This window comes from Hordeum vulgare, chromosome 7H, assembly GCF_904849725.1.
Source record: "Hordeum vulgare subsp. vulgare chromosome 7H, MorexV3_pseudomolecules_assembly, whole genome shotgun sequence".
NCBI lineage: Eukaryota > Viridiplantae > Streptophyta > Magnoliopsida > Poales > Poaceae > Hordeum > Hordeum vulgare.
In genome coordinates, this window is record NC_058524.1 from 547,609,811 (window position 1) to 547,616,369 (window position 6,559).

Consider the following 6,559-nt stretch of genomic DNA (forward strand, 5'->3'; position numbering starts at 1 on the left):
AACTTCCAACAGCCAAAGTATATGGTACTGCTTTCATCTCATCGAGCTCGTAGTGGTTCTTGGGACATTGGAACCCTTGACTATAGGAGCAGGTGTGGCCTTACTCGGATGCATATTGCACTTTTTGAGAACCTTCGCTAAATATGCTTTCTGCGATAGTCCTAAGACTCCATTTTTCCTATCTCTGTGAATTTCAATGCCCAAAACATATGAAGCATCATCAAGATCTTTCATATCAAACTTTGAGGATAGAAACTTCTTTGTTTCTTGTAGTAGACTAACACCATTGCTTGCAAGCAAGATATCATCCACATACAAGATTAGGAAAGTGTATTTCCCATTTTTGAACTTAACATAAACGCAGTTATCCTCAACATTTTCTTTAAATCCAAATATTTTAATAGTATTGCTAAACTTTAGATACCACTATCTAGAGGCTTGCCTTAGTCCATAAATGGATTTCTTTAGGCGGCATCCCATATCTTCCTTGCCTTTCATGATAAAACCCTTGGGTTGTTTCATGTAGACATTTTTCCTAAATCTTTGTTTAGAAATGTTGTCTTTACATCCATTTGATGCAACTCTAAATCAAAATGTGCAACTAATGCCATTATGATTCTGAAGGAGTCCTTGCATGATACTGGGAAAAAAGTCTCATTGTAGTCTATCCCTTCTCTTTGTGTAAATCCTTTTGGCATGAGTCATGCTTTATATTTTTCTATATTCCCATTAGAGTCATACTTTGTTTTGTAGAGCCATTTACAACCTACTGTTTTGGCTCCTTTAGAAACAATTTCTAAGTCCCAAACATCGTTGGAACTCATCGATTTCATCTCGTCTTCCATTGCCTCCAACCACTTCGATGAGTGAGGGCTTCTCATCGCTTCTTCATATGAAGTAGGATCACCTTCCATATGAACCAATTATGTGTTATAAACTTTATAATCAGCAGAAATAGCTGATCTTCTAGTTATGTTATACCTTCTAAGTGCCTCATTCTCTGGCACATCCTCTAAAATTGGATGATGTACCTCCCTTTCATGTTCAACAACAGGTTCAGTCGGATCCTGAAGGACAGGTTCTGAATCTTCTCCCATATTTGTCAAGGTTGGAGTTACAATGGGTAGTGCGAAAAATGGCTCTTGAATCATCGGATTAGGTGCATGCACCCTCTTCTCCTCAAGATCAATTTTTTGAGCTACCATGCTCCCCCTCATCATTTCATCCTCTAAGAAGACCGCATGTCTCGTTTCTACAAACTTTGTGTATCTTTCTGGATAGTAGAAACGAAAACCGTTTGATCTATCAGGATAGCCAAGGAAGTGGCAACTCACAGTTTTGGGATCTAACTTTGCAATATTTGGATTAAACATCTTGGCCTCAGCTCGGCATCACCACACTTTGAAGTGTTGCAAGGATGGTACTTTTCCTGTCCACACCTCGTACGGTGTTTTGGGCACCGACTTGCTTGGTACTATATTGAGAATGTGAATGCCGGTTTTAAGTGCCTCCATCCATAATCCCAATGGCAGGTTGGAGTAACTCATCATTCTACGCACCATATCCATAAGGGTACGGTTACGCCTTTCAGCTACTCCATTTTGTTGAGCTGGCCCGACATTGAATACTGGGCTACTATGCCAGTCTCCTGCAAGGAATTTGCAAAAGGTCCAGGGACTTGGCCATATGGAGTGTGTCGACCGTATACTCCCCCACGGTTAGATCACACTATCTTTATTCTTTTGTCAAGCTGATTTTCAACTCCAGCTTTGAAAATTTTGAATTTATCTAATGCTTCATTTCTTTCTTTGATTGAATAAATATAACCGAAATGGGAGTAGTCATCTACGAATGTTATGAATGAGTCATAGCTATCCACGCTTTTCACAGGAAATGGTCCACAAATGTCAGTGTGGATGATTTCTAATGTTCCGGTGCTTCGGTTTGCACCCTTTTTAATTTGTTTTACATACTTCCCTTTGACGTAATCAATGTATTGGTTTAAGTCTGAGAACTCTAGTGGAGGAAGTATATCGCTTTTAATTAGTCTTTCTATCCTCGCTTTCGAAATATGGCCCAAACGACAGTGCCATGACTTCGATGAGTCGTGAGTTCTCTTTCTTTTCTTTTGTTCTTTGTTTAACGAGGAATCTTGATCATTCACATTACATACGTAATGCTCTTTTTCATGAAGTGATAACAAATAAGGCTCGTTGTGAAGTTAGGCAACACCAACATAAGCATTATTATACCATACGGCACACTTGCCATGTCCAAAGTAACACTCGTAATTGTATTATCTAAGCAAGAAACACTTATTAAATTTCTATTACATGAAGGAAGAAATAGGACGTTTCTAAGCAAAAGACTGAATCCTTCAGCCAACTCCAAGGAGATGTTGCCGACAACTTCAACTTCTGCTTGGACGCCATTTGCGTCTTCAATACTTCTTTCTCTTGTTTGCATAATCCTCGTCGAACGGAATCCCTCTAAAGAATTTGCAACATGAACAGTTGCACCTGACTCAATCCACCAAGTAGATTTCGTAAACTGTGAATACAGGGATTCATTAACAAAGGAAACGATGTCGTTACCTCTCTTTGCCATGATGGTCTTTAGCCAGTCAGGGCAATCCTTTTTGTAGTGCCCTGTGTTTTTGCAGTGGAGACAAGTGTCCCTGTCCACCGGAAGAGGCTTTTGCTAATGCTGAAAATGCGAGGGGCCTTTACCATGTGGCTTCGAAGGAGAACCTTTGTTGTTTTGATTGAAATTCTTTTTCTTATTGTCCTTTACATAGTTGAGTGAACCACCATGTGAGGCTTTCAGTCTGTCCTCTTCTTGGACACACATTGCTATTGTCTTTTCAATGTCCCATGTTTCACGGGACATGTCATAGTTCACAACAAAAGTTTCGAACTCCTTTGGAAGTGAAGCCATGACCAAGTGGACGAGGAGTGCTGGTTTGATTTTCAGATTCGCGTCCATTGGCTTGTGCTTTACTATCGTGTTGCTCATTCCAAGGATGCACTCTCTAATACCATGGACACCTCCAGTGTAGTTCTCTGTAACCAGTTGTTTTATCAACTGGGTGACATATGTCTTTGACGAGCCACTGAACTAGCTCTTTATCTTTGTAAGCATCTCCCCTGCGGAAGTGCAGTTTGTAATTGAGCTCACAATGGCGTTCTCAATTGTATTATTTATAAATACCAGGCACTTTTTGTTGGCATTGACCCACTTTTGGTTGCTGAGGGAGTAGGACATCTCCACTGGAGCATAACCCTTCTGCTTTTTCTCCCATACAACAACAGTGGCTTTTGCATCTCTCACTGGCTCTCGAGGTTTAACGGGCTGTGGTTCCTCCAGAACTCGGTCCATCTCAGCACAAACAAAAGCCATGTCTACTTTCTTCCTCCACTCAGAGTAGTTATCACCTCTGAGTGTGGGAATATATTTTACGCAACTCATCAGGTGGAAGCCTCCTGAAATCACAATGTAACTGAGATCAGTATAACAATCATATGCTTTAATCTAACATTGGTCAAATTAAACATACAACTGTCTATGCAATTAAAACTATATTACTGTATGACAAAATTAGAAATAAATGCACCTTTAATTCTAATAATGATAAAACATGATTATGTTATTAACAATGTTGGTTAGAAAATAACATAATCATATTCTCTTTTAATAAACAATCACTTTAATGTGTTCTTTTAATTTTAATTCTATCTTAACTTTTATTTTCTTTGTAAAAGAGCACTAAAATAAATACTTTGCAGCGGAAAACGTGAATATGAAATTCATGTACTTTTTCTACTTTACAGAAACAAATTTCTGTTAAAAATAAAAATTCATGAACTTCATTATTCCTTTTATAAAATCCATGAACGTTTTTCTTTTTCTGAAAAAGTATCTATTTATTTTCATAAACTTTTATTTTTCTTTGTAGAAAAATTTCTATTTATTTTTCTATTTTCTAAACAAAATTTCCGTTGGAAATTTAATGCATAGAAAAAGAAATATAAAACTGTTTAAATCTGCCTAAAAGGACTCCACAGAAGAAAAAAAAAACTTAAAACAAAAAAAATGTCAGCTTGCGCTCTGGACCGAAGCCAGCCTCGCCCAAGAAGGCCTCTCGCGATTCCCTAGCCTGGGCGCAACTTCGGCGTGCCCCCGCCTCCGCCTGCTGGGCCACCGGCCTCAGGTGGGCCCGATCAGCTTCACTTTCGGCCCAAGTGGACCACCAGGGGATAGGGTTTCTGTGTCGGGTCGATCCTGGCTATCCATCAGATCGGACGGCCGACCGCGCGTCTAGCTGGGACAAAAAGGAGCCACAAGCACTGGTCCGAAAACCCTAAACTCATTTCCGCCTTGATTGTGCCGCTCTAGTCCTGCCCCCCCCCCCCTCGCAGCTCTCCCTTGGTCTCTCTCGCAGCAGCGGTGGCTCTGCCCAGCCGGCGAGCTCAAGGGCTGGCCGCCGGCAGTGGCGACCAAGGGCCCACCTCGCCGCTCGTGCCACGCTCTCTCTTCTCGTTATGTCTCTTCCGCGGCTGAGGGGCTCGATCTCACTCATGCGGTGGCTGCCCTGCCCCGCCGGAGAGCCCTCAGGATAGCCGCCGGTAGCGGCGACCAAGGTCCCGTCGCCGCGTGAGCCACCCTCTCTCGCAGCATTCTGTCTCGAGGCACTCGGGGGAGCACCCGCAGCTGTCTCTCTCAAGGCGCTCGGTGCAGCTCCCGCAGCTCTCCTCGGCCTCTTTCTCTGTTAGGAAAACCCCTTGCGACGGTGTGACAGCCCGAGACCGACGCTCCAGAAGATTCTCCTTTTATTCTGTTCTCTTCATGTGATTCGTTTAGTTGTCACATTCATCATCGCATCACGCGCATCATCTGCATTGCATCGGCACTCCGTTGCTGCAGGTTTTCAAACTTGCATCCGTTATTAGTTTCCGGTTCTCTCCGTGTTCGTCGTTGCCCGTTTTGAGCCCGACCACACACGCACGCGCCCGCGGCATCGATTAAATATTTGTTTTTAAAAGTGTCTGGAAAATATTCTCGGATTGGGTCGAAATTTAGCGCGCGGTCTTATTTTAATATAGGTAGGCAGCCTGCCAAATTTCGTCTCAATCGGAGCTCGTTAAGTACACGTACAGTTTATTATATAACGACACTATAGCCGGTTTAATTGTGGGACGTTCAGTGTTTTAAAAACTCTGTCACGGGTTGCGCCATTTCTCTCTCATCCCTAAATATCCCAACTACACAGTCCATTAAACCCATCCAACCACTTCCTCCGTTCGTGGTCCTCAGATCGTGATCGGACGGATGTGGTCCACCCCTCCATAGCCCAACCCTATATAATAACCACCCCATGGAGAGACCTCTCTCACTCCACTAGGATTTCCCCCTAGTGTGACGCCCTCGATTTAATCCTACGCTAATCATACACACAAATGCATACGATCAAACTCAAGGACTCACAGAAAGATATCACAACACAAATCTAGACACAAATAAAACATACAAGCTTCATATTACAAGCCAGGGGCCTCGAGGGCTAGAATACAGAAGCTCGATAAACACACGAGTCATCGGAAGAAACGATATCTGAGTACAGACATTAAACATGGGGTGAATTAGAGAAGGGTAGCAGAAAAGATACAAAGATCGAACGAGGTGATGCCTCCTGCCTGGGAGCCTCCTAACTACTCCTGGTCTTCAGCGGCCTCCATGTGGTAAGCACCATCGGGGTAGCAGTCGTCATCGGCGGGATACTCCATCTCTTGGGCTCCATCATCTGGTCGCAACAACGGATCAAGGGTACAAAGGGGGGAGCAAAGCAATGGTGAGTACTCATCCAAAGTACTCGCAAGACTGACATCAGAACTATTCTAAGTATGCATCAGTATCAAAGGAAGGGGTTATGTGGACTGACTGCAGCAATGCGAGAATAGAGAGAGAAGGCCTAGTCCTATCGAAGACTAGCATCTTCAAGGGTCTTGCAGCAATAGACGAGAGTAGAAAAGGTAACACAAATAATAGTCATATTGTTACAACAATATTAATATGAGGTCACGCCTAGAGATTCTTCCTCGACTCCCTGCGAGGAAGCAATCCGGGAGCAAACAATCTAGTTAAGTAACAATTGTAGTTGTATAAGATCAGGGCACAACTCCAAGTCGTCCTGTAACCGTGGACACGACTATCCGAATAGTTAGTTTTCATCCCTGTAGGGGTGCACCAAGTTTCCCGTCATGCTCGATAACACTCTGGCCGGACACACTTTTCTGGGTCATGCCCGACCTCGAAATATTGACACGTCGCAGCCCCACCTAGACTCAACAGAGAGGCCAGCCCGCCGGTCTAAATCCTAAGCATGCAGGGGTCATGGGTCCCTCACCCTTTGCACTCCTGCATGATTCGAGGGTAGCCGATGTCAGTCCTAGCATCCCTTATTACAAGCGTGATGCATATCGGGACAACTCTAGCGCGCGCCGCTCCATTGCTGACGTCTGAAGAGCTTTGACTGATACCACGACGCCGAGTACCCATAACT